The sequence below is a fragment of a genome, unplaced genomic scaffold (assembly GCF_019419815.1).
Source record: "Pyrus x bretschneideri cultivar Hongxiangsu unplaced genomic scaffold, Pyrus_bretschneideri_v1 Contig73, whole genome shotgun sequence".
NCBI classification, from domain to species: domain Eukaryota; kingdom Viridiplantae; phylum Streptophyta; class Magnoliopsida; order Rosales; family Rosaceae; genus Pyrus; species Pyrus x bretschneideri.
This window is the reverse complement of record NW_025999813.1, coordinates 973,962-979,966: the sequence shown is the minus strand read 5'-3', so window position 1 is coordinate 979,966 and position 6,005 is coordinate 973,962. Positions and strand designations below refer to the sequence as shown.

The window sequence follows — 6,005 nt, the reverse complement described above, 5'->3', positions numbered from 1 at the left end:
TTAATTATTGATTAACATGTTTGTTTCTTATTAATGACACATCATTTAGTTTAAAAAATTTGATGTCCTTAGCATTATTTATTTCGTAAACTGAACAAGTACACGGAAACAAGAAAATAAGCGTTTAAAATGTGTTTAATTAGGGAGAAGCAAAATGACGTTCATAAAGATATATGACTGTCAAAATCATACATGTTCTTTGACTTTATAATTTTTCAATATAGTATCCTTATTCTTCACATATGTGATGACGACAAACGTATAAACTTACATCACATTGACATCATTCATCTGAATATGTAATGCCATATATTTTGTTTCTAAGTGTTATTTTGTGATTTAGTACCATGTCTTTTATCTGTGTGACTGCGTCAAGCTTTCTAAGAAGTTTTTCTGTATGGTTATATCACTAGCAGATAGCATTACAATGACTGGATATTAGACCAACTCCTGATTTCCAACCTAAATATTTGGGTCCATTAAAAGATATGGTTGGAAATTTATCAATAATTAATAACAAATTATTTATATACTAAAACTCAGTTCGGTAGTCATTGTTTTGCATTGTTAATGAACAGTGAAAGACGGGAATACCCTCGATTTTGAGTGGTAATATTCCTATCCCTGTGTCTTATTTCCCCACCTACCATTTAATAAAAATGTTAGTAACATATTTATCCTTTTAAAATAAGACTCTTAAACCCCTATTTAATTTAGTACTAAAATAATAAATAAATAATGGTGGATGGGGTGTGATATCTTTGGTGAAAAGAGGTTGGAAAAGATTTGGGTTAGAATCGATGGAAAGGTTGAAGGAAGGAATGGGCGTGTGCTAGATGAAGGCGAGAAACTTCAATGGAGAAAAAAGAAGAATTGGGTGTGAGATCTGCGGTTTTGACAAAAAAATGAGGAAGAAGAGTGGTTTGAGAATCCGGAGTCTCTGCAAGGCGACGTTAGGTGTCAAGGAGATGATGGATGTCTAAGTCTTAGGTTTTCCAGAGCGAAATTACGTGTGTGTCCCTCTCTTGTTTGTGGCCCATTTTGGTAGACGCGTGTGGGAAAGCAAGAAAGGTGGAAAAGCAGAGCTCTTCCATCTGCTTCCACAGATTTCTCGAGCTCTGTCTAAAACCCGGAACCCTAGCCTCCGCAAGCGAATCATGTTCATCTCTCGCTCTCTCACATATTCTTTTTCAATTTGGGACGTGCTGTCTTCTCCTTTTCCATCTCCATCTCTGCGCAACTTGCCAAATCTCTCCTGGGAACCATCCACCCTGTCGTTTTTTTATCCGCATCAGTGGCTTCTTTTTGGTTAGCAAATGGAACACTATCCAAGGATTCTGGTAGTATTCACCCTAGCCCACAGAGTAAATGAAGGTACAAGTCGTCAGGCGCCTTGAAGCAAGTCAGGTATATAATTTCAAGTTTTCCTTTTGGTTTTCTATTGATGAGAGTTTTGATTTTTTGTGTGCTGTGAAGGTTAAATGTGTTGGAAACTAAAATTACAAATTTTGTTTTGTTTGGATTTCAGGCAAGTATTGATTTGATTTCTGTTGTATTGGTTGAAGCTTTGTTAACAGTACTAGGGTTGTTAAATTTGTGCACCATATATATTCACCAAATTATGTCTCAATGTTGTTTCTGTTACTCGGTCATGGGGTTTCTTACGGTAGACTGTTATCAAGTTCGAATTTTCTAATTTTCTTTCTGCAAATGATTTTTTAATTATTTTTTGTTTTAGGAACTGCATTGTATAATTTTAAGTGATTGAAAATTGGATTTGGTGATTCAATTATATATCTAACAAATCTAATACCATTTAAAATCAGCACATGCATATTCATGTTTGAATGTTTGATTTTACTTGAATTAGAGTCTCCAACTAGGAGAAAGAGAAGGATCCGCATGGGAGCAAGGCAGAACATGGAGCAAACGAGCGCATGAGAATTTTATGTTCAGATAATTTGCGAAGAGGGTGGCCAATCATTTGAAAAAAAAACTCAGGTATATGGTTGTTCCTCTTGGAATTACATGAAATGGCTCTATATTTATTACTTTTGTGTCAATTATTAGAAAGAATGCGCAGGACATGGACCTTCTTTTAGACATAATTAACAGGAACATCAAAATGGTTAATTTTACTCTGCTCTTAGTTATATTTTTCACCTCACAATGTTCCTTTTCCTTCTCTTGACATGGTAATTTGAAATGGTAGTGCATTATAGTAATAGTTATATATTTGATTTATTACTTGGAAATCTGGTAATTATTTGGGCAAAGGTAAAACTAAAATGGGTTCGGTTATGTGTTCATTCAATAATTCCAATAATATTTTTCTTCTAACACTGTTAAATTACTGTGGTGCTTAAAAGATTGTTAAGCATGTAGTTTTCAGTAATCTCTGGTCCCTATGTATGCACTTTATTTGTATATTAGTTTCACTTAGTTGAAGGTTTTGAAAAACTCCAGTTATTAAATCCAAAATATGTATTCCTTTAGGGGCAGTTTGATAACCATTTGGTTTTTAGTTTTAAGATTAAAAGTGTTACTTCATTTTATAACGCTTTTAATTGATTCATGTTTATGTTTGGATCAGGAAAGAAACGTTGCTAACGGTGTACCTGTGACGATGCAACGTTAACATGCTTTTTGCCTTCGGTTATTTGGTAAAAGAACTTACTTTAATCGCCATGCCTGACATTCGTGTCCTTATTTTGTGTGTGTGTGTGTGTGTGTTTGGTCAGAAGAAGCTTTTGTGTTTTTGGATGGTTGTACTTTGTATGCAAGTGAGATTTTGGATTTACTCAAACTAAGTATTGAGTTAGGTGAGTTTTACGATTTTCTAACATATAACATATGTTTAAGATAGAAAAAAATTCGTGCAGGGTTTTGCTGGTTGGTGAAAAAAAATATAATTTTGGAGATGTTAGCTGGTGCTTGCAGTGCGGTTTAATTCAGAAGAGATCTGAGGGTTGAAGATAACGTACCTTCGGCAGCTATTGTGAAAGCATGTGGTATGCCTCCGTTAACAAAAAGTCACAATCTGTTTAGATGCGGGGTTTCAAACCAACCGTGGTTTGGAAAAAAAATGTCAATCTTTATTTTTCATAGGGCTTTATCAATCTTTATAAATAGTGTGTTTCAAAACTAATAAAAAAAGTCGAAATGTTTGTTAGTACTGTATGTGATTTATAATATTTGTCTCTGTTGTATGTTTTTCTTTCTTTTTTGTTCAGTGAAAAATGATATAGCCTTAGTTTATATATGCTTCATGTGTAGCCATGTTGGGGTTTCTTTGGTTAATTTTAGGTTTTTCACATTAAATGTAAAGCTAAAACTTTGTGATTTCTTGAAATAGATGAGAGCATATTTTGCACTGCACATTCTCACTAAACCAGTTTATACAAGTTGCAGAGGGCTATTGTTAAAATACAAAAAGAAAGTTGAGTCATGATATCAAGTGGTATGAAATTAAAATATTAATATCTTTGTTAGTATTTTCTGGTGTTATTACAACAGTATTGATATCATCTGGCAGTTTTCTTTGTTTCAATTTCTTTTTTGTGGTTTGGATTTACAAATGGTTTTTCTGTTCAGATTTTCTATTTGTGATTTTGGGGTTTGATTTATAGCCTCCGATTGTGTATTCGGGTGTTTACTTTTGTTTTGTTTTTAGTTTCAAGAGACTCTTATTGCTTTTGGGGGCTTTTGTTTGCAGTTTTGGAACCTCTCACTGCTCAGGCCCTATGATAGCACTGGTGAGCTTCCCTTTCAAAAAAAATTTCTCTTCGGTAAATAGGATTTATGAAATGTTTAATCTGGGTTTGGGGTTGCTTTTTTCTCATGATAAAAATTGGTGTGTGCCATCCGGAACAGTTATTGGGCATTTTGAGGTTTTTTGTAATGTGATATCGTGTTAGGGTTTTTGAAAGTTGGGTTATTTCGGAATTAATGATTTTATGCGTCATTAAATTGGTAAAGGATGCTTTCAAATCAATTTTTTTTCACGGTTCAGACGATTGATTAGTTGATAGAAAGCGAGGTTTTCATTCTATTTGTAAAATTTAGTCAAAAGCTTTTTTTAACAACTATCGTATAATTTGATTTCAATCCATAATTTTGTTAAATTTAAGCTTGAATCTGTTAGTAAATCACTATACTTTGTGTCCAAAAACCAAATACATATATAATTCTGTATGTATAGTTTTTGTAATGTTGTTAAGCATTTTCAGTGTGTTCTTTTTGTGCGTAGAGGGTGAAAAGCATCCTGTTCACAGGGGACATCTTCTACTTCATATGGGAAGAAGAGGTTAGTTCGACTGTGATTGCTTTTCTGATTTGGTTAAATTCGAAGTTAGTTGGCTTTAGTCTAATTTAGTCATTTGCGTTGTTTGCACATGTAGTTGTTTTGTAACATAGTTGATTTGGGTTTGTACAATTTTTTTCCATACTATGTGCGTGCATATTCATGTTATACAATTTTTTTTCCCATCCTCTATAATTTTTAGTCAAATTGAACTACTTTTTTTAACTTCACATTTAACTGAAGTGTTAAGAACTTAGTTAAATGAGAGTTTACTTTGGTTTGATGACATTTAGGTGTTCGGTGCTGAGTCCATAATTATTAGGTCCACAATCATTGAATACAGATAATGTCATAAAATTTTCAATCCCATAGCAATGAGCATGTCACATTTCCCGCAGCAACGCACGGGTCACTTTCTAGTTTATGTGTGTGTGTACATAAATTATATGCTAATAAACAATAAATTGCAACTAAATATATTGACAGAATGTGAACTAAGAAGTTTGGGAGGTGACTTTTCTCAGCGTTTCTCAACGTTTTTAGTCTTCATCCAAAAGGATGAGTGTTTTGAGAATATAAAGATTAATTAAACCCGAAATTAATTTGATAAATTAAAAAATTAATTATTGAATTTAATTATTAAAGTCCGAACCTCAATGCCCAAGACGGCCATCTTTTGATATATATATATATATATATCATCATAATCATCATCATCACACCCAAACCCAAAGTTTAAGCCCAAATTTTCTTTCAAAGTCTATTTACCCAATCACTTGATAATAAGGACAAATTGTTATAAATTGTAACAAGGGCTTCAACTTGACCAATGTTTTCATGTATATGTTCTATAAACTAATACACGTACAACAAATCATCTCCTAAGGTGATCTTTTTGTTTTACAATGTTATCTAGGAAGAAACTCATTGGATCATGCAATAACAAATAGAAAAAATTGTATAAAAGAACAACAAAGATAATTTTTGCAGTACATGGAAAATAAAAACTTGTTTGAATAGAAGGAGTTTTAACAAAAAGCTCGCGGTGCTGTTCACTTTAAAGAAAAATTATATTTTTACATTAAAAAGTCAATCTTGGTACTATTCACTTGATCTTTTATTTTGTCGTTATCATTAAAACTCAAAGTTTTCACTAAGGGTCATATTACGTACCTGAAGTAAATGGTTTGAAAGGCTGTACATTGAAGCTGCAGAAAACAAAGAGCATCGCATGCTGAAAACAATAAGAAAACCAAATTGTAAGCGTAGACGGAGCAGGCAAAAAAATAAAAGAAACCAAAATTTGAAAAATTGTTCTATGCGGACACCAAATGTTTCAAAAGGTTATCCAAACGAAACAAAATTGGTTAATTTGTTATGTAAGCAAAGTAAAGAAAGGAGTTGTATTGAAGCTGATTTAAGGCTTTTTCTAATACGGAATAAATGTTGTGTTCTATGTTATATTCGCACTAAGTGGTCGGAAAGCCTTGAAATCAGCTCGAGACGTTCGAAAAACCCACTGAGGTGCGCTTATGGAACTCCTTACTGTTTAATCTGCATTACCAGAACAAAATGTAAATTCACCAGTTAAATGTGCGTATTAATTTCATAATGTAGTTTATGACAAAGATTAAGAAGCAAAAACCATAGTAGTAATGGCAGCTCCGAAAAGGGCAAAGAGGGACGCACAGCTACTTGGCCA

The 6,005-nt window shown here is 33.0% G+C and overlaps 1 long non-coding RNA gene across 3 annotated transcripts; it reads left to right on the top strand.

The window, feature by feature from the left end:
* The first annotated feature begins 984 nt into the window (after positions 1-984).
* Positions 985-4,428, top strand: LOC103967469. 3 transcript variants are annotated; one of them, XR_007254695.1, is made up of 3 exons: positions 1,511-2,001; positions 2,594-3,011; positions 3,716-4,428. It is a non-coding gene; the product is annotated as an uncharacterized LOC103967469 (long non-coding RNA). The 3 variants fall into 3 exon arrangements; XR_007254696.1 differs by having other exon boundaries at positions 1,512-2,001; positions 2,594-2,663; positions 2,883-4,428; XR_007254694.1 differs by having other exon boundaries at positions 985-2,001; positions 2,594-4,428.
* The last annotated feature ends 1,577 nt before the right edge of the window (positions 4,429-6,005 follow it).